This window comes from Syngnathus leptorhynchus, chromosome 21 (assembly GCF_054491065.1).
Source record: "Syngnathus leptorhynchus isolate UIUO chromosome 21, UIUO_Slep, whole genome shotgun sequence".
NCBI classification, from domain to species: Eukaryota; Metazoa; Chordata; class Actinopteri; order Syngnathiformes; family Syngnathidae; genus Syngnathus; species Syngnathus leptorhynchus.
In genome coordinates this window covers 5,640,794-5,667,254 of record NC_141215.1, presented here as the reverse complement: position 1 = coordinate 5,667,254, position 26,461 = coordinate 5,640,794, and the positions used below count along the sequence as shown (strand labels likewise).

The 26,461-nt window shown below is 41.9% G+C and overlaps 1 protein-coding gene across 2 annotated transcripts in view; it reads left to right on the top strand.

The window, feature by feature from the left end:
• The window catches only part of cald1a (caldesmon 1a), a 111,181-nt gene that overhangs the window by 45,287 nt on the left and 39,433 nt on the right, over nt 1–26,461 (top strand). The gene's annotated exons all lie outside the window — the stretch shown is intronic.

Genomic DNA, 26,461 nt, shown 5'->3' with positions numbered 1-26,461 from the left:
TTGGGCTCAAAGTGTGCGAGTACACACGCAACGCTATCGAACGCTAGCTAGTGCTGCATTAATGGCGTTGCGCAAACACATACAAGCGTGGATTCGCTGATGGTGTAAAAGACATAGTAGAGAACCCTTGGCTTTCTTTCTAATTTACACGCCGCTGCATCTATTAAACCAAGGTATCCACCTTAAGGGTGCCCCGGATAAGGTCAAAAGCATAGTAAGCAGTCCAACAGTCATTTTTGTGGCGGTATAATCGCACTCACTCTTGACAAAAAATCTGCATAATGTCCCGCGTATTGCTGCTAGCCAGAATGAAAAGGGGGGTGGGTGGGCGCCAGTGGCGTATCCCTCAAAGTCAGAGCCAAATTGAATCTGCAGGTGCAAATGTGGCAAGTGTGCTGCCTCAGAGATGCGCAGCTATCTGTATTCATAAGAATAATAAATGGCAGGTCAACACGCCGCCGGCCTGAAGTTGCCATGATAGAGAGAATTATGCACCAATGCATAGCAACTTGTTATATTTATTTGGGCCTTCATACATTCATAGCAATTTTGTTATATCCATTTGATGTGGTTCCAAATTTTACCAACATGATGGTATCTGAAAGAGATCTTTTTTTGTTGTTGTCTTTTACATATTTTGAGGTGTTTCTCTCTGTTGTAGGAGTTGAAAGCTGAGGAAAATAACGATTATCTGCAAGTTGAATTTGTTAAAGTATTTTTGGGTGCCATGTCTTTTATATAGAGTATAGGCTACAAAACAAACTGATGAGTAACTCGTTTTCAAATCAGACTAGTAAAAAGTGTTCAAATATTTGAAAAATATGTTGTTGTTGTTTTTTTAAAATGATTGGTAATTTTCGTATTGACATCAAATGATGTGGCGGGTTGTATCTGGCCCCCGGGCCTTGGGTTTGACACTTGTGTTGTCCAGTATTTTTTTATTAAAATTCATTTACATTAAGTTGTATGATCCGTTTCCGGTTTTCATCGACGTGTCTCTGAAGAAATGTGCAAGTACTAAATGCTCAAACTTACCTCAACTTAGTCTTCATTGGCTACGGGTTTAACTTGCTTTCAACTCTGTGTTTCTGAACACTGCATGAGGATACTCATCATTGATTCATCAGGCCCAAGGCGGCGTGGCGTGTTGTGTACGTACGTAGCAGTCGGAATGTAGAACAGATGGACCGCGGAGAAAAAGCACTTCGATGTCATCTAGGTTGTCTTCCCATGTTTGGCGTATGTTGCAATTATGTTCAACTCTTTCAATATGGTCTAGTTCAATTTGAAAGTGGAAGGATTCGATTCAGTGGGATTACGAGTCGATTCGGATACATCTAAGTTCGAGAGGTTTATCTTTTTATATATATACCCGAATGAACTTGTTGGCATTGTACGTAAATGTAGCATTTCTCTTCGGTAAGCTAATTTGTATTTTGAAAGTGGAAAACTTGATTCAGTTTGATTCGATCGCATGAATCCAAACCCATTTTCCGATTCGATCGAGTACATTCCGATTCAAAACGTTTTTTATTACACTCCTAATAAATAAAGTTCCGTTACGGCACTGACGATATTTTTTACGATTATATTGAGCATTTTCCAGATGCAAAAGTAAATTGCATAAGTCACGCAATACAAAAGCGGTATCAAATGTCACCGTGACCTTTTCGATATGGTCTCGCAAAAGCCACAGCGACAAAATCTTTTTATATATCCTTTTGTTTGCAGGCGTTTTGATGTAGCCTGTCGAATACCTCCGGAACAAAGCTCTGCACTCCGTCTTTCCTGTTGCCCTCTTATTCCATTTTAAATGTCTTTCTCTGACTGTTTGAGAGCTCAGGATGCTATCAGAGATCCTCCCCGCAGCCTTAGCGTGAATATGTTTACATGCATTTCGCCCGGCGTGAGATCCTGCGGCATCTCGTTACCATCATGGCGCCAAACGTAGGAGATATCCCGGGATTCCTTTCGTTTTTAGTTCCCGCCCCCAAAACATTCGTCACCTTCCTGAGACCTGCTGCCCTCTACATACAAAGAAACGCATAATAGCGAACACCCACAATGTGATTGACGTTCCCCAAGTCTACACAAGGCCACTGCGGGTACAATATCTTTTCCCACCACACACACAAACACACAGCCACGCTCACCTTATTGCATTGAGATCAATAGTCAATTCCCCCAGCCACTCACGTTAAGCATATGACTTGTTGTGGACATGTAATATTGATTTGTTTTGGAGCAAATGCGCCCAAAATAATGAAGGCAGGCCATTAGTGCTGTGCTCTACTGTTTTGTTTTGTCCCGCTGCCAAGGAGAAACAATGCATTTAATAATCATAAACTCCTTGTCGGACTTTACTGCTTGCCCCGGAGGGTCATTTGGAACAAGGACTCTCGGCAAGCATGAAGGTGGAGATTTCCTCAGTATTTAAATGTGCCACGTGATGCCAATGAGCTTTTTTTTGGGTGGGATGCGTTTTAGCCCCCGCCCTTCCCTCCCTCAGGGAAGGCCAAATGTATTCTTGCCAAAATGCCAGCATTGTGCTCCACCTGCTTTCACATCATCCACTGGGTGACTTACATTTTGGACCAAGAGGGCATGAGAAGCGCAAGATAAACGCCCTGTGAGACGAGAGAGCACGCACGCACGCACTGCACTTTCTCTCTTTTGCCAGATGCCTGCTGTGTGGGTGTGCAAGAACGCGCACATGCAGCGAGGATGCTGAGGGAGCTCAAAGATGCCTCACAGTGGCGGCTTTAATTACGCATCGGGTGCACGACACAAAGGCATCCGAATCAGTTCAGCCGATAGAGAAAGTAGTGTGTGCATGTCCCAAGGAAGAAAACCAAGGAGAGGAAGGCTGAAAATAAAGCTTGCGAATATGTAATGCACTTACATGGTGGCAACCGTGGAGAAAGAAAGGAGGGGGGCTGCCATCATTGGCGTGGATTTCTTCGAAACGTGTGCGCTCGTGAATCCCGACCCGGGGACACATCCAAGTGCGCGCTGTTTCACTTCCACACTTTGCACCATCCAGTAAGCCCTCTTGCATGTTAACGCGACGTCGATCACGCGTCTGCGTGCTCGCATGACGCGCGTTATGCGTAGTTGCGCAAAAAAAAGCGCACAATCGCGGCCAAACTGTCGTCATCAGCTTCAGCCTTTTTATTTTACAAGCCGCTATTTGTTGGACTCTTAGCTGGAGCAAAAATGGCTGATAAGGTGACGTAAAACACAGCCTTTATTTGTAATTAACTTGCAGCGTTCCGTGCGCGCATGCAATCTCCCAGCATTGAATCAAAACACCCCCAAAAAAGCTTATATTTGTATTGCAGCTTCAATCTAAGTAAACTTACCATTTGGAACATTGCGGATCTCGAAGCAGCCACTATATTCCCCGTCAAGTGCGCCGTTCGCTGACGAGACGCCAGTCAACAATGTGCGGTCCTTTCGTGCAGGCGCTCCTCTCCACCAAAAAAAGAAGAAAAAAAAAATCTGAAAAAGTCCAAGTGTGCGAAAACACAAAGAGGGGCTCACGCGTGTCCTTCCCTTGGCGTCCTCAGACAGGCTGACGGAGGCAGCATCCCTCTCCCCATCCTCCGAGTGTCAGGCGGACCGAGTTGACGCGCCGCCGCCTCCTCACCAGTCATTAGTGTTCGGGGACTTAGTCCCCGCCTCCCAGGAATTCAGCCAATTGCGTCAGAGGAGCTCACTGCATCCCTCCTCTGATTGGTCGAGTCAGGGTGTCGGTTATGCCTGACAGTCGCTGGTTCTCGTCTGTTGGAGGGGAAGAACGCTGCAAAAAGTGTTCCTGGATGCAAATAGTAGATTTCATTTTGACAGCTTATATATATTTGTATAAATCTGTATATGTATAAATCTATATATGTATATAGATATATATGCATGAATTTCACAGTCGACTTAATATTCGAGTTTCACATCAGGATTTTACTTCTGGACCTCAGAGTGTTTATTTTGTGTGCCAAAGTTTTTTTTTTTTTATTGATGCAATTCATAAGTCAAAATAATATATTTTGTCCGACCATTCCATTCAATATAAGAAAAAGATGCAATTTTCGTGGCCATTCTTTGCAGCGTGCCGCAAAAGGCTGAGCGAGGGAAGAAAATGGATATCTGTACCTATTAGCTGCAGAGCTCCCCACTCAGATCCCAGGAGGCTTTCTAACACAATGTTCTACAAACTGATGATCCTGGAGGTCGGTCAGGGTTAGCCGCAGCCTCTCAGCGAGACAGAGACATCCCTCATCTGTCAGGCCGCAGAGTTCTGATCCAAAAGTTAGTTCTGCTGGAGGCTGGCTTGTGTCCAATTCCAGAAGACACTTCAGTGTGTGATGTCACAGATTTTTGCAGTTTAGGCATTTCTTCTTTTCATATGTCAATTTTCTTGCCCTATGATATGATATGGAATTTAATGAGTGACCTGTGCCTGTCATTTTAAAGTGTGATGACTCAGCAATTTACTGTGCAGCCATTAACAACAACTACTGGAGGTGAGGAGACTTTGCTAACAAGCTGACATACAACTTGACAGCATGACATATTTATTGTTTTCAGCTACATTATTTGTATATAAGGTTATAAATAGACAATATGATTTGTTGGCGTATTGCAGGAAGTGACCTGGCAGGGTGAATGTTCAGATCCCATTCCAAAGCGGTAATATGTGTTACACTAGAAAGACTATTTTTAATTTCCCCAGACTGTTTGGTCTTTGGTGACTTGTGATGGTTCTCGCTGTCATCTCCAGAGAGTGACAGCAAGATTGCACGTTTTATTTGTCGACAAGTTTGCCTTTGTGTTGAGATTAGAAGCTTTTTCTGGCTCTCTCAATGATGCGTCCCATATGAAGCATGATGTATTGTCATTATTTGCCTGGTTATTTTTAGATGATGTTTGATAGCTTCTTGTACTTTTCTCCTTCAAAGAATGGTTTCGGTTTTGCCAGCCAGCCCTTGCCGTAATAAAAAAATTCAGCTGTGTCATGTCAAGTTATGTATAACAAGACATTGCTTGACATGAGCCGAACGTTTGATGACAACAGGTGTCAAACTCAAGGCGCGGGGGCCAGATACGGCCCGCCACATCATTTTATGTGGCCCGCAAGACAACATTTCCATCAACATTTCAAATTTTAACTTTTTTAAAAAGTGCAGCAATTATTATAACCATTCAAATGGTTTCTATTGTATAGTACGAATGTAGCGCTAAATGTTTGAGGCTGATAGAAAAAAAAAAAAAGAACATGTCAATGAAGTAGCCCATACTGGAGAAATGGGGCAGCTGATTCAGCTTTTTTTTTTTTCTCTCTCTCTCACACGCCTATACCTTAGACCTTATAAGTTGACCGTGGAGACTTCATAGCTCATGAAGCAAGTCAAGGGTGCAGTCAACTCACCATAAAACCACTCCAATAGACTCCAAGCCACGGGGGAAAGCCTGGATTGTTTCTGGACAAATGCAGAAAATTGGCCCGCCATGAAGAATCTGCGTTAAATTTAATGCAATAAAACACTATTTGGAGGCAGGGACGAAAGAGGGCTGGACTGGAGGCTCGATGTGTTTACAGTGTAAATGATGTCTTTGCTTGCGCTTGTTTATTGCGGAGTTTGGAGGAATATTCTGAAGGCGTTTCATGGTGACATTTTGTGATGTGTTCCGCCGAGGGAGAAAAGGCCACGGAGGGCAGTGGAATTTATTGACTGAATTTCACAGTTATAAATGGTTTTTTTACAAGTGACATAAAGAAAATGATATGTCCTCTGCTGAGGCTGTGCACATCCGTGAGCTTGTTCCGTCTACCGGCAGCAGTCACGGCACTTATCGTGAATAACGTTTCGCTCGATAGACTGTAACTTGGCTTCTGATAAGAATTGTGCAGAGAATTGGAAGATTACGGCCAAGATTTTTTTATTTTTTTTACTACCTGGAGCTTTTCATGAATAAACCGGACTTGCTTTTCTACCTTTTGACATATTGCCTGCTGATTTAGTTTTGTATATCTAAATAAATGACAATGTTTGAAAAAGAGGAGGCTTATTTAGCAATGAAAGACACTAGAAGTTGTATTTCTCTCGCACAAATTAAGTGGACACGTGCAAGACAAGCCAGCAGCAGATAACGGGCAGCTCTCGCAAACCGAAATGTCCAAATGATAGCAAGCGAGCTCAAACGTGTTGCAAACAACATGCCCGAGTGTTGAAAATTGAAATGAATGAGCTTGTTGAACAAATGTAATCACGGGATCCATTTCTCAGCTCAGTGGCTACTCTCCCCCCCCCCCCCCCCCCCTTGGTTACAGTTGCTATGCCGGTCAAATCCCATAACGGGCACATGAAGAGATGGATGCTGGCGTGACAATGTTTAGCCACTCGGAGAATGGAGTTGCCGGAGAAGTATCTTTGTGACAAGCCAAACATTGAGTGTTAAAGCCCAATGTGATTTTCGCTAATCAATGGCGTCAATGACACAATGGGTGTCAAACCCGAGGCAGGGGGGTCAGATACGGCCCGCCACATCCTTTTAGACAAATCGCATTCATGTCAGTACTAAAAATAAATAATAATAATAAATATAAAATAATAGATAAAAACCTAACACATCATTTTATGTGACCCATAAAGACAAATCAAATTCATGTCAGTACTAAAAATAATACAAATAAATAATATAAAATGATAGATAAATAATAAAGATTCCAAAAAGAGCTATTGCTAGCATTTTTTTTGTCATTCCTCTCTTGCAATTTTTTTTGACTTGTTTCAGATTTCAAAACTACTTAGTATTTTTCAATTTGTCTGTTGGCTTCACCGTCATGTATGATTAAGCCAACGCATGTCAGCAAGTTGCTTTCACTCCAAATCATCCCCCGTTGGTTTTCTCAAGTCAGGCGAGAGTTCAACATTTGTATTCTTGGTCTTCCTCTTTGTGCTTTTCTTACTGGGCAGGGCTTGTCTCCAGTGCAGTGGCATAAAAGGCAAAGTTTTGGTCTTTTTCCACCGTGAGAGAGGCGAGGCGGAGGAATATCGCCTGAGGATGTTTCCTATCCCCTCAGCCCTGCTTGGATTCCCGCACATTCCTGCACTTCATTCAACTTTTTTTCCCCCCACTAATCACTCATCTTTTCTTTCTTATCTGACTTATATCTCTCGCTTTCAACTAGTCCTCTGCCCTCCTTACCGTTGCATCTCCTCATCCCTTCCGGATTTTTAATTCCTCCTTTCATATGTCTTCCCATCGGCGTTTCCCTTCTTATACTATTTTTTTTTTCTTCACACTGCACCGTGAATTGGTAAACACAAATACTTGCCGCCTTTATATCATGTCGCATTTTTATTAGCTGTACAATTCAATATATTCCATCACCCAGAGGAAAATGAAAAGGCAAATTGCCAGGTGACTTAACGAAAACATGTTGACTCAAATAAATTACTGTAATATCCATTTGAGCGGCTACAAAACTCAACAACGTGATCAAATCATGCTTTTGTTTCACAACAACAATAATGTCTGCATTAAACCCAAGGAATTGTACATGAAAAAAATGCTTTTGCGATTCATTCTACAAGAATAGGAGCTGTTTGTGTATTTACGACTTGCGTTTGGCACATTTGCTGGCGTAAATGATGCACGAATCAAAGTGCAGGATTAATAAGCAATTTATCCCGGAAGGGCCGCCGACGTCTCCTGCATGATGATTTGTTTACTTCCTTCCTTTGTTCAAGCGGATGCTTGCAGACACGCACCGCGAGTCATTTACACTCCCAAAGGCCTTCTCCGTACGATAACTTTGATCAGCTGATCATATGTTTGTTTGTCTGGATATAGCTTATTATTTTTAAATAAACTGTGAAAATGTAGTCATTTAGATTTGGCCGGAAGGAAATAAAGCTTTCTTGAATTTATGAAAAAAAAAAAAAAAAATGTCAACAATGCCTACATGGAAAATATATTCCTCTTGCAAAGGAAGGAAAATAAATGGAGAGGCAAATGCAAATGAACTGCTGATTAGTTGGGCCTTTCAAATAAATGTGAAAGGAAGGGGAAAAAAAAAAAATCATCCAGCAATTACCAGAACCAATGCCTTAGACATTCAGAACTATCCTACTGGGTTTAGGAACAAAACAGAAAGTGGTGTCAGAGCTGTATGTGAGACTTTGTCAGCAGAATATACAAAGATGTGTCTTTCAAATGTCATTTTTCAAGACTTATTGCTTCGGCGTAGAAGCAGCAGATACGTGCCCGGGAGAATGAGCAGGGGAAAAGCCATTTGGATGATGTCATATATGTTAAGTCGGGAATTTTTTTTTTTTAATTTATTTATCTGCTTAATTATGATTGCTTTAAAATAAAATTGAAATATTGTTCAAATTAAATAATTAAAATTATATAATATGGTGTAGTTGTGCAGGACGTGTATTTTTTAAGCTTCATTTTTAGCTTGTAAAATAACTCCCTAATTTAGTGACTCATTCATCAGTCTCCAAGATGGCCGATTTGATGTGCCTAGTTGGGGAATTGGCCAGATGAATATTTCCGTCATGTTTAGGAAGCTCTTCGGGGTAAGGCCAGTAGCCACCAAGCGTTGTGGAAAAGTCGGCCGACGGGTACATTTTTTTTCCGCAAGCGGGAAGATATTTCCCGGAAATAGCAAATCTCCTACACTACAGATGGCGAGTACACCCACAGGCTTGTACTTGGGCGTGCGTGTGTCACCGTTAACTGTTCCTGTTTGAAGATAACTGACCATGCTTCCACTACACCTCGCATGGAAATCCCCCCCCCCCCCTCCCCCATGGTCGATCTCGCTCCCAGCTTAAGATCCCTCGGCTGCCAGACGGCCCAACTGTCCGTCATGTGGCAGCTTTTAGTATTCCGGATCGGCGCTGTGCCCGAGACAGTCGGCTTCATTTACATTAGTTGGCGAAGACTACGATAAGCAACGATTGGACGGTGTGGTTGTGTATTATCATATAGGAAGGTATTTCCATATATATTGATCTCCATAAGGACATTTTTCTATCTCCGGAAAGGAAAGTCCAATGAGAAGTGAAGGACATGGAGTAAAACATAAAAATGCTAAAATATTTCCTATATGGATTTTTTTTCACACGATTTCTGCGATTCTGATTAAATACATGATTATATTTCAGGAAGGGCAATGTGTTACGACTTATCGTTACGATTTATGGCCTAATATCTGACAAAGTTTTATCAGCAAAATGGTGCTTGATCCATATTAATCAACCAATTTGGGGTTTTGTCCAAATGAATTTTAAACGGGAATGCAGCAACAGGAGGCGTTTTATGCCTAACATGCCTCAAATGAGCCATTTATTTTATCCAACTCATATTTCACATCTGTTGTTTATGCTGCAATTGAGAAGCCAGGAATCCATTAGCGTGCCCACTAAATTCCAATTTACGGCATAAAAAATATTGTCACGGACATCAAAATACTTCCTGTTGTCTGATGAGTCGTTCAGTCTTCTCAGCCAATAACGCGCAGTCTTTGAGTGTATGATATCATTATTCATTGGCCACAAAAGCAGCGACTTCATTATTTTGCCATTCGTAATGAAGCTGAAAGATATTAAGACGGTCAAGCACTTCATCACGAAACATTTACCAGCGCCTAATTATTTTTTCAAACACTTTCAAAAGTGTCTCTGTGGACAAGCCGGCATCCAAAATGAGCACATCCTGGTACTTCTTTAGCTCCGAGCATGTACCAGACTTCTGCTTTTTAAGCTTTAAATGCAACGGAGAACAGAAAGTTCACTCAAGGGTTCGATTTCTTGTATATACAGAGCAGGCCTATCGCGGGGTTGACGCCAAACGATATCTACCTTGCTCACCCGAGGCTATAGAAAGCTTGCGTTAGCAATGCTGCTGCAAGCCTGAAAGGAGCAGATGGCAAGACCAGGCAATCTGCCACAAAAACCAGTCCTGATGCTCGTATTTTTAGCTTCTACCGACTTTGACTGCTCATATGTCTCTCGCGGCGTTTGCCATTTCGTTCTCTTTTGCGACGGCCTTCTGGAAGTCGGCCTGCGTGGTGTACGATTTATTTTTTTTTTGGTGAGTCGGTGATCAAACCCGTTTGGATTGCAGTGAGTCACGCGATTAAATGGGATGAAGAGAAAAGTTAAGACGGAAAGGAGATTAAAAGACATATTTAAGGCGACACGGGCGATGCGTCCTCCCACTGTTTTTCAAGTCACGCCGAAATGTGAGGAATGGGATCAAACATGTCAAGCTTAAAAAAGTTTTGTAGTAAGTCTCAGCATAGTGGTCAGTTTGACAAAACGATGAAATCAAATTCAGTGCATATTTAACTAAATAATAAAATATAAATAATGTAAAAATAAACTAATTTAAAAAAAAAAAAAAGAGAGAAAAGAAAAAAATACAGAAAAAAATAATAATACTAATCCGGTCACAGCTGTTTCCAAAATGTAGCTGCAGACTGGAGCTTTTATCTTCTTGTTGACAAACTGCTTTAATAAGCCTCCTAATTCAAGTAGCTTGACAAGAACTAATAGCAGGTGCAGCCTCGTAACAACGGATATTGCTGATGCTGACGATAGAACCGCACACGGCCTCGTTTCGTCTTCTTTCTTTTGCATCCTACCTGTGATCTCATTTGGAATTATTCTGAATTTTACATTCTTGTAAGGATAAAGCCATTTGGGAACAGCAAGGTGCAAGAGTCTCCGGTAACTGTACTATTGTCTTGCGTGAGACTTTTGCTCAGTTCCTCATCGTCTACATCTCGCATTGTTCTCTCGGGGCCCGAGGGAGGGCCGCTGAACCAAGTCGGCTTGGGCGTTTCATGCGCCGTTACCTTGGCTCCGGGCTCTCCGGTTGATTCCTGCCAATCCTGCGCCGAGCCCACGAGTGAACAACCCTGACATCACTCCCGGTGGGACTGCGAAGCGCAAGCCAAGTGATGTATAAACACCGACGGGAGCTCGCTTATATGTTGCCATCTGCTCTCGGTGTCATCGGTGAGATGCAAAGGCTTGGGACAAAGACGGAGCCATGCCAATATATTCACACCTCACGAGGAAAGCCAGTTGAGCCCAGGCGTCCGGTCCATTCATGTGCCACTATGGTGACAGCTTGCATTTTAGCCCCCAAGCAAGACAAGCTTTGGAAAGGAATTATCTCTGCTTTATCGCCTTTCAGATTGCAAAGGTTCAGCTTCTTTACGCTTTGTGGAGTTCCATCCCGAGCTTGACTGCTTGTTTTATTATTATGACTCAGAAATGAAGCATGACTCACAAAGCCTGTTTGATACAAGTCCATATGTGATATTTCGCAACTCGAGACTCATCGATTCCAGCTCCTTCAATCTGCAGTCTCCTTGAAGCTTTGACGTTCTTCTTTGGACGTCTATAACCGTCAGTGGCACTGAATGAATTCAATCAGAATGAAATTAACTTTGAGCTACTTAGCACCTCAACCTTTATCATTCGGATCCAAGCGTCTACCGGCAAGGCACGATCATCTCATTATGCCAAGTTTTGAATTATTAATGGATCATTACCGTCGGCCATTTTCCTGCATTGGTTCTGTCGGCGCAAACAGCTGGAACAGCCAGGTCACCCGTCTGGCACCGAGGGGGGAAGAAAGAAAAAAAAATGGCCGCAGATTGCCTTATCTAGATCCTGTCTGCCAAATGAAAAAAAATGACAGGGAATAAAAGCTGACTGCAGCTGTAATCAGAGCCAGATCTTGACCCCGAACGTCCTTGTGGATTGGCCCGCAGACATACACTACCTCTCAAAAAGCATCATTTTACCTCAGCCAAAGACTAAAACTCATTTCAACAGTTCTCAAAGGATTTGCAGATACAACTGATGATGGAGCCTCACAATTCTCCTCCATGCCATTAGACGTGTTTGTATTGCATAGCTAATTCAATCTTGTTTAAATGTACTTGGGTAATTAAATCCCGCAGTAATAACAGACAATGATTGCATTATGCAAACTTGAAACTTCAATTGATGCCGACTCATTTAATCGACTCTCAGAGTAGAGCGAGCTCGCTGAAGGCAATCGATAATCAAACTGCAAAATGAATTGAACGGCAGCAGAGTTCTCATCGAAAGGGAAAAGAAATTGAATATGAAAGATGACCTGCCATAAAATCCGATATCCCACAATGCCATCTGTCAGAGATCGGTCAGGGAATAATGACTCCAGCTAATGAAAGTTGAGCCCCCGGTTTGGCGGCGCTGGTGATGGGGCTGGTGGTTTAAATCAGCTTCTTGCTGACTCCGCAAAACTTCCTTCATGTAATAACCCAGAAGGATGTCAAAGGGAAAAACTAGCAGCAACCCTTCCAGACCGATTTAAAGGAGAATAAATGAGCAAGCAGGTAGTTTGTGGTATGACTCAGTCGAAAAGCTCGTCAGGGTGCGGTGAGTTCCCGTCATGGAAGTTTCGCTTCATGCCATTTAGTAGATGACCGATGTCAGGACTCCATCAGCGTAAATTGGTCCCGCTATTATTTTCAGACCCGTTTCAACAATGCATTCTTTTCAATATCACGTCTATGTTTTTGTATTTTTATTGTATTATTTTATTTATATTTGCATATATGTTATTTACTATATTTTATTTATGTATATGTATTTTTTTATTGTATATCATTATTTCATTGATATATTTATATTATTTATATTGAATTAATTATTAGCATTTTAGCTAATTGGTTTTGCTAACTTTTACCAATACCGGATGTCCTTCTATATTATTTCGCATGCAGTATTTGTAGAAATACAATTCTCCTGATGGTGCCGTAGTTAATTTCTTTCCGCCTCCAACCCACATCAATAATCCACAACGGGTGGCCTCTTATAAGTTTTGTCCAATACTTAAAACTTCCCGAATAAAATACTACTCGGCCTCGTCAACAGACCCACCACTGTACGTCGTATATGATTAATGCCGGGTGATTTAATATGCGCAAAAAAATCCAACGCTATATCCAAAAGGTCAATCAGTCAACTTCTCCGACTTTCTGCAGGCTCTATTAACAGTACGAGTTGAGGCATAAATATCAACGGCAACCTTTCATTCTTAAAATGATTTGCCAATAAATGTTTTCATTAGAAGAGTGTTTTGGCTTAATCTGATATGTTGGCAGCACTGCAAGAGCGCCAGGGGGCTTTAAAGTGTTCCGGCCTTATGTCTTTTCAAAGCAGCGTATGTAAAGTTAATGGCCTCTTAAATAAACTGTCAATCGCAGGGGCGCCGAGCTTGTTATGTTACCCACCCGAGTGCACAAAAAAAAAATGTCTTCTTCTTCATGCCATAAAGTCTCTTCCCACATCATACAGGAAAGCCGTCTTCTCTTCATCACAAATCTCCAACGGCGGACTTAATAATTGATCCTATTTGATCCTGTCAATTTCCATTTCAATCTGTACTTTCAAGTCGGGCAAAAAAAACCCAAAAAACTCGAGACGGGGTTTTTGATTGGACCGCCGAGATGCAAGGTGACTAATGTCAAGAGGCTTTTGTCTTACCGTCTTCCCACCACTCTGTTGTTCTGCTGTCAGTGTAAATTATTGTATGCTTGTTTACTTCGGGCCAAAAGGCAAATTAGCTATATTGCAATTGAACATTCAATATCTTTTTTTTTTTCATATAAATTCCTTCCATGTAATCTTCCAGGCCAAATGTCCTGAAGGAATGACTCGAAGGAATACGGCTGCTTGCACTTTGTTCCGATCCCACCGAGAACACGCCGCGACCTTTTTTTTCCCCTTTTTTAAACGGATTCTAAAAGCTACTTTATGCTTAAATATTCATGCCGACCTTTTCTTCCAGGCAGGGCAGAATTACATAAGCGCGGGAAGTTAGCTTTGCACATGTGCATCCTTCACATACAGAACCCAGTTAATATCTTTGACATCTCTAATCGTCAATGGCACCGATTGAGTTAAAAATCAGACTCTTGAGAGATTTGCTCGAAAGCAACCGAGTGCGAAATAATATTCATCTCCAAAATCCAAATGACGACTCTGTTCCTTGAAAGGCAGAACTGCCGTGTCCTTGAGAATAACCTGCTTGTAATGAATGTGCCGTAATCTTCCGGAGGAGCTACTTTTAATTGACAAAAGAACCATCAAAGGCAACTTCACAGATGGGACTAAGCCTAAATTATATTTTAATTAAGAGGGATGTAAGGATTCCTTGCTTCCCTGTGGACCGCCTTCAGATTTCACTCTGAGGTTATTGCGCAAGAAAGTCGACTTTTCTTTTGGCAAAGACAAAATGGCAAATTGAATGCTTTTATTCTTCCACAATGGATTCCGCAAACACGACAAAACAAAAGATAAGGTACACATTGGCAGTGAGGAGAATTACATCCGTTTGCGTAACGATGAAAAATGAGGACCACTTGAGGATGAATAGCTGTGAAATGCTAATTGTTGCAGTTTGGCAAAAAATAAATTCTGCTACTTCGGGCCAAGCAAAAAGCGGAATTCCCAGATAAACAAAGGTTGAGTCGCATGTCGAGGAATTAAGACAATTGAAGACAATTTGTCATTTTAGTAATGACACATTTTTGATGCAAAATTTGTCTTTGCGGGCCACATAAAATGATGTGCTGGGCCCCCCGGGCCTTAGGTTTGACACCTAGACCGTAATAGTGATGAATCTCACTGTTTGCTCTGATAGGCCAAAAGCCGATTTGCCCGATATCTGTGTGTGCATTTTCTCGAAATGGCAACTCCGAGTGATTTGATTAGAGTTCCCCGAGGAGCGACGCCGCGGATACAAAAAAAAAAAGAAAAAAGACAGGAAGAAGCAGCAACGAGAGAAGGTGCCATCTTTAATTTGGGATAACAAGATTAATACACAGATGACATTCTATGCAAAGTGCCGCGTCCGTTTGCAAGAACTCATCTCTAACCTTGAAAGTTGGCAAGCAAAGCAAAGACGAGTTTTAGGATTCAAGACATGACACTGAAAGCAAACAGTCGGTCACTATCAGTTATCTTTGCCAAGGAGATTTGTTTCTTAGCTGTTTGCATTATGATTACATTCGTTTGTGTTTATTTTAGCACATTTGCGGGGAGTTGAATATTAATCCAGACGTCTTTTACTGATTTGGTTATTGGCAACCAGTTGGTAATGAATTGCAACTTTGTTTTTTTATCTTACTTTTTAAGACTCATATTTTCAAATGTATTATAAATGTTTGATGATTAGATGATTGGTGAAAACATGCAAAGATATATAATATAATTAATTGATTGAATATAATATAACCTCATAAAATCAGTAATTGACTATCTGTGGCGATCAACAGTTAGGCAAAGGCGCATAAGACCTGACTTGAAAGTGCACTCAGCATCCTCGCAGCATCCAGCCCACCCAAGCACACGGAGATGAACAGCACGACTAATTAGCCCCCTGCCTCTCTCTCTTTGCCTCCCACTCCCTTCACGCCGGATCACAAAGTGTGAGGTCGCACGTTCACCGTGCCGAGGTCAGACGATCGCCACTCTTGCGGAGAAAGCCTTTTTTTTTTTTATTGCTCTCCAGTAGTAGTTCCCTCTAAACACAATGCCCAGTGCTTTGTTTACTGACGGGATTAATCTCAGCCTGGCAGAATTAGTAATCCCAAATGACTCTGTTCCTTCTCCATTATTTATTGGCTGCACTGCTCAGCTTCTCGACTCTGCTGGGATGCCGATTTGGCGCAAATGCAACAACAGTAGGATGATGCTAGCCCACTAGGAGACCCTTAAGGTCACCAGATGCCACATTTATTCACACAGTATACAATCACCACATCTACTTTTTAGTTTAGGTTTGATACTTTAGATGTCTGTCAGCAAAACATTTCTTTTGTTTACTTCCCTTGAAGTCTTTGTAGAGTGGAGTGAACAACATGTGGGCAAAGTGCTCTGGGGGAAAAAAGAAGGGTGTCTACCGCTTGACAGTAATTGCAGCAAGGAGTGTTAATGGGTCACAATTGCCAGTGTACGTGTTGTACCCTATTATCAAATCCATGTCAGTGTATGGATGGGAGTGTTTAGCGGCACTTCACGTTCTTGGATTGTTAAGATTGACGGAGAACTGGATGAGGCTCAATGTCATGGGCTGTTTAATCTGCACGCTTTTTTCGAGTTGAAGTTTCGACAAAAGTGCCGAAAATACACTAAATAGCTACATTATATTATAAAAAATAAATATTATATAAAAAATATGTTATATTATATAGAAAATATATATTTTATTTTATTATTATATTAAGGCTGTGATATTTTTCCAACCGGCGTCAAATTGAGCTCAAACACAAGCAGGCTTTACAAAAATAAAAAGGGAAACACAAATGACATAATTGGCCATTTGAAACTATGGCACTATTTGCTGAAGGGGAGCGGGGAGCCTGATAGCTTTCATCACCGCTAAAGCTCTTCATTAATCTCCATCCACGAGGTCAAGGAGGTGCTCGGTGCAAGACAAATGAATTTAAGCTCTGCCGTCAAGAAATGAACAATGTGTGACGGTGAATTGTGCGAGAGGCGATTTGAACAAGTTAGACGAATGGATCAATAGAAGGGAGACCATCATACTGAGCTGTAAAATATTGTCATGTTTTACTACGTCAGGTTGGACTTTTTTGGCATGTGGATGAGTCTACCATGTTGCAGGGAAAGAGGTCAAGGAAGGAAGAACATGAGATGAGGTGCTGCAGGCGTTCAATTCCTCAGCACCTCTGCAACATGTGCAGCATAAAATCAGATCACAGCTGCTCGCAGTCTGGCCTTCTTGTCGCTAAAGTGATTTTCTATGCCGCCAGAATTCTGTCAAGAGTTTGAGATAAAGCATACTGGCTGCTACCAGCTCATTTGCTAGACTGTCTCAAGAGCTGCTATAGTTTGGTGTTGAATGCTAGCGGCATGTACAGGAGCAGGTATTAAGCGCAGACGAGTTGAGCCAGCTTGAACTGACAGCTTTCCTTGTAGTGAGCGGTCACAGCGGCAGGCTATGATCAGCTCGCAGTTGAAGCAGGTCAGAACCATAAAAAAATAAAATTAAAAAAACTCGTTGAGTGCTGACCTAATTTGGGCACAGCTCGTCAGAACTTTAATCTCTAGAGCTCCGAATGTATTGCTGTTACCAGATATTGACATTAAAGAAAACGATGGATCTGCAAGAGGGAGGGCCGCAACGCTGTGGTCAAAATTGCTGCACCCGGTTTAACTCATTATAGACATCAACAATATTAACTAGGTTGGCAGTGAATGACTTAAGTGGGAGTCACCCTGGCACTGTAGGAAACCGAATCTTGGAAGCATCCCAAAAACTCCAACACATTTCTTGTGTAAACATTTGACAATCCCCGCACCAATCAATCCCTCTTGCCGGAATTCATGTGTTGATTTTTTGACTGTGTGTTCCTTTGCCGGTACGACAGTTGGGAGGATTAGGCTATTGATGATGTCTCGGCATCTCTCAGAAATGAGAAGTTTTCCTTGAAAACAAACACGCCTGTAAACAGTTTGGCCTTACGCCTCTGCTTGCTATTCAAGCCTAGCGACACACTCTTATGTGCGCTACTTTCACCGGGTGTCTCGCAACAGTGAGCACCCACTAGATACGTTGTTCATTGGTGCTAACGTATATGCTGTGGAGGACTCCATAATGGAGGTGAGAAAGTGGTCAAGGTCAGTCCTTTGCTCGCACAAATCAATCGGGCAATTGCAGTTTTTTCTGTTCGCTTCACATGTAAACGTTAAAAGCTGCATAAGACAACTGTCATGGGTTGGATTCCACCAAAAGGATTTTTTTTTTAAGATATCTGATTTTATGTATTTTTTATTTTGTTAGTTTTTTTATATATATATTTTATTATATCATATTTTGTATTGACGTATTGAAGAGACCATTGTTATTTGTTGTGGTGCGACTGCCAATGGTGCGTGTAATGCTGACAAAAGAAAAATCATTACAAGTGTGTGTTACCGCCCAGCGGGAGCGACATATCTACAAACTCACCATGTACACGGAAGAAGCAAGGCTTGTTTGTCGTCATTTGTTTGGAATATTCAAAGTAAAGACAGATCTGGTAGCACTAAGCGGACTTGTTTTAGTGACCCGGCGGGATGCGTTAATGTGACACCTCAATGTGCATCTTAGCTCACACGCCGTCTCCGTTGCCCCGCGGTGGATTTAGAACACCACTGGGCCCGGTTAGCGTGTCCAGCAGAATGACACTCAGTAAGATGACTCAGTGCTCAACCCCCCCGATGGCAACCACTGCGCTTGACATCGGAGCTTGCGCGCTGCCCTCCTTCTCAAACTCACCTCCAGTTAATTGCTTAATGAGGCAAATGGCATCTGCTTGGGGACGGAATCAAATACGCTGCTCTGCATTCAAAACGTGTCTGCGGCAATTGGGGAGGATGTGAGAATGTGCAGCCGAGCACTGAGCCAAATTACCAAGGAAACGCCGGCAGACTAGAACCAGTTGATGAAAACCATGAAGGAATTTTGGCCCAATCTATTTTGCGCATCAAAACGTGCTGTCTTATTTTTTCAAATATATGGCTCGTTTTTTGTGGAATCATAATCTTCAACTCAATTTAGCAATTTGGGTTCTTTTTGACATCGCCGTTTTTTGACGATATTTTTGTCAGTGTCGCTATTTCTCACGGTTGAATTTGAAAACAACTCAATTCCTCGATTCTGCACCCCGAGTGATAACAGTCCCGCGCTCTAGAAAAGTCGGGCAGAAAATCTAATTCTTCAAAACAATGAGGTCCATTGAGCCGGATGACAAGCCCATATTTACCCAGAGAGCGCCAATCCCGCCGTTTCGCATTGTTCATGGGCAAAAGAACTGAAACGTATCTTAAAGATGAATAGACGAGTTTGGGATTTCGTTAATTAGCCAGCTGGAATGTCAAATAATGACTTTATTCTATATGGTGCAGAAATAGTTCTATTTCCACGTTTGACTGCGTATTACGCCGAATGCTAATTAGTAATAGCAAAAGGCTGCATTTAACAAGGATTCACTTCAGCGGAGCAAATAGCTGTTAGTCGGTGTTTTCATTCCTCGTGAAATCCATGTTCAAATGACATCTCATTAAATTTGCAAACAATGCGGCAAATGGAGCAGACCTCCATCAAGCGCTGGCCCGCAAAACAATGGCTTTGACCGCACATTGGACCTTGGAGCTATACGCTGAACGCTTTCACAAGCTTTTATTTTATTTTTTTATTCATCTTGCTTTTATAAGATCCTTTTTCAAGGTTGCGCTATATAACGTGCCAGTGCCGTTCTCAAATTGAAAGCGTGATTTCACCATGTCATTGTTTTTTTCCTGACATTGTAGTTTCATCTTTGTGTGCTCGTTAGGACGCCGTGGCAGTAATTAAGTATTTTAATGGCCCTCAGACATGCTGAGATGCGCAGAAGCCCACTCCAGTAAAGCTGCATGTCCTCCACTTCATTTTTTTTTTTTTTTTTAAATCCCTTTTTCCATTTAGGTGTCTCGCTAGTTTATTAGTTGTCCGACATGCACCGAGATGAAACCCCAACACCGACCTGATGATTTGTGTGTTTTTATCATAGCAAACAGTAGGAAAGAATCACACTTTAATTGGCATTGATTAGAGCATTAAGCAGTGCGTTGTTGCGGGATTATTTCATTAGCCAGCATAATAACGTTAGGAATGAAACGGAGAGGAGAATGGAGTATGGCGTTTGCACACTCACCTACACACATCGTAGCCTCGGTTTCTTTGCTCACTCCGTTTGCTTTGGCAACAATCCAGGCGGCTACCAGAACTCCAGGAAGTTTGCCGTCTTTCCTGACAAATGGACTTTTATTCCATTTCTTTCTAATCTTATGTCAACTTTTCATGCCGATGATTGATGTCGTGCTCGTACCCTTGATGACTGCGGCCGAGCACCCCACGGAGTTTTTTTTTTTCCCCCCACCTATTGTTCTGATTGCTTGGAGATGAAATCCCTTTCTTCTTTACAACAATGGAAATAGATCATTTGAAAAGGCAATCTCCGAGGTAAACTCTACAGTATTTCTTTTTACTTTTAGAGTAGTTCTTTAAAGTGTTCTTAAAAAGAAGTGGCTTGCCAAGGACGATCTTGGTAGCAAGTCCACTTCGTAGTTCTTTAAAAGTGAATTTTAGTATTGACACGTGAAGTCGATGCACAATTTGTCTTCGGGGCGCCACATCATATGATGTGGTGGGCCGTATCTGGCCCCCGGGCCTTATGTTTGACATTGACGTGATCCAAAAGCTGTTTCACACTGTTCATAGGCATCCGCACTCATTGGAACCATTATTGACCCAACACTGTCAATATTTCGTCGGGTGGTGGAGATGTGGCTAAAACGAGAGCACAAAGAACTAAATTCAGCTTTGCGCTTAGACGGACTTCGGAATTCAGCGCCTCCTTCTCAGCAGAGATAATTATCCACGCTGCTCTCTGATGGCGCATTTGCATAATCACGGGCTTTTCACCGAGAACACACAAAGGAGCATAATGAGACAACAGGGTAACAAGCGGCATTGCGGGGAGCCACTCAAGACGTGACTTTAGCTGGCACGTATGGGCACACACCAAATGAAAACGAGTTAACAGTTTGTGGTAATACTTTGGCCAAGTTATGAGCAGGCGTTCAAGTCCAGCCGTTTTTATAAACACTTTAGGATATTATGCAAGCAATTAAGTAGGTGATGGCACGGCTACAACTCTGAATTAAAACCCACACATTCATTTTGGACACGTTGCCAAAATGAAGCTTCGAATTTGCTTCATGAACCAGTTGTTGCTTTTTGACTCATGAAGCAAATTTGAAGCTTCATTTTCCCCATCGCTAGCGTTTAGGGCACACATTCCACAGATTACCTGTCGGCTGAAACTTGTTTGTCTTATTTGTGCAAGAACAAGAAAGAAGTAGCACAAGTGCAAAAGAGGGCAGGCTTTGCTGCTTGCTGGGTCACACTGCGAGTCACCATGATACAAATGAGCACACTCACAGAAATAAGTGGTGCACCCCGGGACAATACAACGTGGCGCACACAAACATGGCCCCTCGGTCTTGTTTGTCATGTCAAATGGGACCAAGTTCCCTTTCCTTATTTTTGTATCTGAGCAGGGAATGCACTTCATGATGGAACTCTTATGGTTCTTATGAACAGCAAGGGACAGAAACTGCTGCCTTCAGTCATATGCTCCTTGTTGCTATGCTATTTTAAATTTAGCTTTGTGTTAGTCGAATCTACATATTCATTTTTGTGGCGGGCAGCATTATAAATCAGAAACTAGTAAAAAAAATTATTCAAATAGTTTAAAAAGATTAACAGTAACAAAAATCGCGAGTAATCTCTCTAATTTTAAAAAGACAAGGCCACATAAAATGATATGGCGGGCCGTATCTGGCCCCCGGGCCTCATGCTTGACACAGATGCTATACAGCATCTCTTCGTTTTTGTATCACGTCTCGGTTTGCAAATCCAGCCACCGTGCTTGCTTCTGTCAGCGGGACAAGCGTTTATAGTAGTACGAGTGTCATCTGCCAACCATCGTGCTCACTTCTGTTTTGTCGCTCATGAATATGAAATAAGGCCCAAGTCGTGTTCGGAAGACACTGGAATCACGCAAGAGCAGTTATCATCAAACCAAACATGCGTCTGTGCACAAGTTGCACCGGCTTCCTCGGATGACATCGCCACAGTCGAAACGTAAACAGATGAATTTGCGCCTTGTTGAGCTCAGCTCCATGAATAATGTTTTTCATATTCCAGACACTCCACAAATCCCCCCGTTGTCCATAAATGCATAATGTAGGTTAACCACGATGTCTGGTCTCCACGTCATCTGGGGACACGCGTACTGGCTCTGATTTATCTTGTTGTGCTATCGTAAAAATAGACGAGTAACTTAAATGACAACTGCTAAAGTTGATTAAAAAAAAAATTGCCTTTAATGATTTGGAAGGCCGCGCCACTGCCGGCTTGCCCGTCCCACTCGTACTCGACTTGTTTGCACTCAGAGCCATACGAATGAAAATCCGCTTAGCTTTGCTTGGTGTCCATTTAATGAGACGACAGAAGCTCTGGAGCTAGCATATAAATTCCTGTGTTTGGGCAGATGAAAACAATCTCCTGACACGCCTGAGGGAAGAATGCGAAATTAAACAGCTCGGGTGCCAGTCTGACGCTGCATCTCAACATGAGTTTGAAGCCTTGTACACCGGAGTCGTTCATTATACGCACGAGTCATCGTCATCATGCATCTCCATCACATTCACTTCTCGAGCTGAAATATACATTAGTTTTTCCATTATTCCTTCTCCCCTCGCTCCATCTCCCCCGTGAGTAGAAAATGAGTAAGTTAAAAAGCAAAAGGGTGCAATATCGATATACTAGCTCATGTGGGATTTCTTTCAAATTGCCAACATAAATTCTAGTTTCTCCGCTATCGTGATTGTTGCATCAACAGAACGAAAAGATTTGAAAGATAAGGCAATTCATCCAAATTGTGCCAAATCTCCCAGTGTGTTACGCAAAAGGTCGGGGTCGTTTGTTGGATGCGACGGCAGCGGAGAACTTATGAAGTGCTGCAGCTACACACAAATACACAAACACACTCCATCCACCCGAGCGGGTGGAAGGAACGTCGTTCTCATCCTCGCTAGCGAGGTTACATAACGCCTCACCACACTGTGTCAGGTGGCCACACTACCAGCAGCGGCAGTCTAGCGGCAGCAGCGGGGCTCCTTCCCACGTTTTCACATTTGCTTTCACGGGTCTTCGCCGACGTCCGAGCTGCTGACACCAGCAGGAGGGCGAGAAGCAACCCCCCGCTACGAGCGCTATAGTGCCTCATCCACACAAAAAAAATAATCACAAGCAGGCCAGTTGAGCAAGAGATGGTTATTATTTTTATTATTTATATTGACTTTTATTTTTATTATTTTCATAAATATATAGTATCAAATATTTGTATTTTCAAAGAATTTTATTCGCATATTGAAGGGTTAGTACAACCCTCTTCTAATGAGGAAAACTCAACATAATTGACCTATTTTTTTTTTTTTACCCGGTTATGTTCTTCAGAAAAACTATGTCAACTATGACGGATGGACAATTTCATTTTTAGTCCAGAGGGAAGCTTTGACAAAATAGTTTTGATACAATTCAGGTTTTGGCCAGACATTTTCGGAAGGCATTAATCACCACAGTCAAGAATCTTTGGAAAGCTGCTCGTAATAAACTCCCAGCAGCAGACAGCGCCGTACCTCGTAATTCACGTTAACATTTGCGTGACGCTTATGAGTTTGATTATTTTGAATCGCTTTACGAGGGTTGCTTCCAAATGACTGACAAGCGGCTTCGTAAAAGCGTTTATTGGTTTATCCTTACATGTCGAAGCTTGCCGTGTAAGCTCTTTGTTGCTTTGGCAGCCCTGATAACGTAGAATGGAGATTAATAAATAAATGGAAAGTAATGAGTATATTGTATGGATGGGTTGACATGGCAACCGTAAGCATCTTAATGAGATTGACTGCAAATGTGACAGTTGCTTTCAGCGCCAAGGTCACGTAATAGCGTTCCTCCGCCACGACAGCGGCAAATTAGCCTCGCGCCATCGTTTATTGAATCTGACACTTTCAAAGCTTTTCTGCCACACCATTCTTCATTTTTGATGGTATTGATCCTTTTTTTCTTTGAAAAATCCCAAGCCCCCGATCATATTAGGCCTTTCTAAAAGGATGCCGCCAGCATTTTTTTTGCCGCTCTCGGGGTGTTTGCTTTGAGCTCTGTCCAGAGTGTCTGCGAGCTGGCACAAGTTGAAGTGCAGCCTCACTGTCTGCTGCAGCGTAATTATCAAAAAGTAGATGGGTGATGAAGATGGGGGTGGGGGGGGGGGGTAATTGATCTATTGCTTGCGGGACAGTAAACAAAGCCTGACTGTCCCATGTGTGCACAGCAATTAGAAAACACAAGTTGCAGCTTTTGCACAGTGTTTGAAAACATGTTCAAGTCATTGGCTTTTTATTACTGCTTGCATTTAAATCTGCCAGTCAAATTGAATTTTTCGTTTGAATTTTTATTCCTATTCAAATGAGAATATTATTCTAAAACACAAGTTGGGTCTTTTAATATAATTTATTTATAATTTTATATATATAATATTATATATATTTATATACCTAAATAATATTTTTTTTATTCATATTCAAATGACAATATTATTCAAAGACAAGCTTCAAATATTGAAAGTGAAATATTTTTCCCCCATCAGTTCCCGGTGTTGTTTTCCGTGTGCTTGTTAGTCACCTCTCCTGCGTCTCCTGTCTCAATCTGTTTGTGCGAACATTAGATTGCATCTCTGATATGGTTCATCCCCGGGCGCCAGGCCACCATTGCTGTATGAATAGCGTTGAGGAAAAATAAATTGATCTGTGATGGCTGTCCTTCAGGGCGAGATTACGTGACATTGGTTACTGCCAACAGTCTGCCATATTTCTATTTCTGTGCCGGCAATGCCCAAATCAATGCAAAGTTTCTCATTTTTCAACATGCAACAGTTTTCGGGTCACAGATTTAGGATTATTTTGGAACCATTCATATTTTGAACCCAACTCAAGACAGCAAGAATAATAGTCAATTCTGCATAGGGAAAATGCAAGTGTTAAAGGCTAGCACACCAAATCCCATTTTCAACTCCAAACAAGACAAGAGCACATGAACCATAAAAAGAACATAGTTTCCCGGAAGGGACTAACTTTGGATTGCCAAATAACTATCAGAATGTAGCCAAGCTCAGACTGTGAGCACATAGCTTCCTTAACTTGATTTTGATTCTCTTTTGCAGAAGTGTGCTCCAGTTGCTCGCTGTGACTGATCTAGTTTCGGGTTAGCGGGTAGCAACGCTAAATTGGTTAATGCGCTGTGGAGAGCACAGTGTAATGTAAATGTATTCTCCGGTTTGATGAAGCCGCCTCGGGCATTTGTGTAACTCCATTATCACTGCAAGCCTTCTTAAAAAAAAAAATATATATATATATACATAAAAAACACTAACCGTCAAGAATAACATAAAACTAAGCTGTGAGTTTAGTCGAGTCCGGGAAAAAAAAAATGGAGGACAACCACAGTAGGACTTGGCTACACACTTGCAGTATTTTGGCAGTCAACCCATGCGGCAAAAACATTTTCAATGCAGTCGTCCGGGCAACGCAAAAGCATCCAAATTTATCCAAGTGGGTCCATCCTTGGCCTTAAAACACAATATCGCCTCAGGAGGAGGTCATATATAGTTGTGCAATTCATTAACAAGTATAATTTTTATTTATTTTTTATCTTGCAGTTTGTAAAACATTTGGTTGGAATGATCAAGTCCCATGCAAGCCTTCAATTTTTTTTTCAGTTCTTAAAAGGCTGTTTCAATGATTGATTTGATGTGACTGACCAAAGTCAGATCGGAATCAATCAGCGCGAGCTTTCCGGTTTGAGTGTCGTATTTAAAGACGCGGTGTTAAAAAATCCGCCGACTTTCATTTGTAAACAAACTGTGTAGATTGACAGCTAGTGAGACTGGCGCCCTCAACCAAGGTGATTTTTATCAACACAAATGTCAGTGAGTGACGGACGGACGGGGTTAATGAAATTCTTACAATGCGATAAAGTAACAGGAAGGAATAAATTCACTTGAGGAAATAAATCTACATCCCAAATGACAAGATTTTGAAAGATAAACTGTCAGCGTGTCCTGTTTAATGACATCAAGGTACCTTGAGTTATATTCCAAAGGGTGGGGGGGGGGGAGTAGAGAGTCAAACTGGCCCGAGGAGCAGATAGAGAAAAATAAACTACAAGGTAGAGGCAAACGAAATGAAATCGCCGCCAGGAGAGTTAAAAGTGTGTGTAAAAGCCTTTTCTTTGACTTGATTGATTTGACGTCCTTGAAAAGTGAGTGGGAACAAGTGAAAACACAGAGGATGCCCCGAAGAATAGAAGAAGCACATTCATCAGTGATTTCTGTTTGTCCTCCGCAATGATCAGCCAAGGGCCTCTTGTTAAAAGCGCTGCAGGTGTATTTTATTTTTCTCTCCACTTTTTGTAGTACAGTATTGACGACAGACAATAACAGCATGGTGATTTTCAAATCTTTAACGTGAACATTTGACCCAACCAGATTAATATTGCAGCAGATAAAAAGACTATGAAAAATATCCCAAGGGCTTTTTTGTATTCAAATATCAAAATATAGGTGCAGCACTTAAATTTGATGAGATTGATGCCATTTATTTGTGAAGGCTTGCGGACACAAAGTTTATTTATGATGCAAGCAACCATGATTAGTCCCGGTTATTTTTATAATGATCTGTGAAAGCCTGATCTGCTGTTGTGGAGTGAT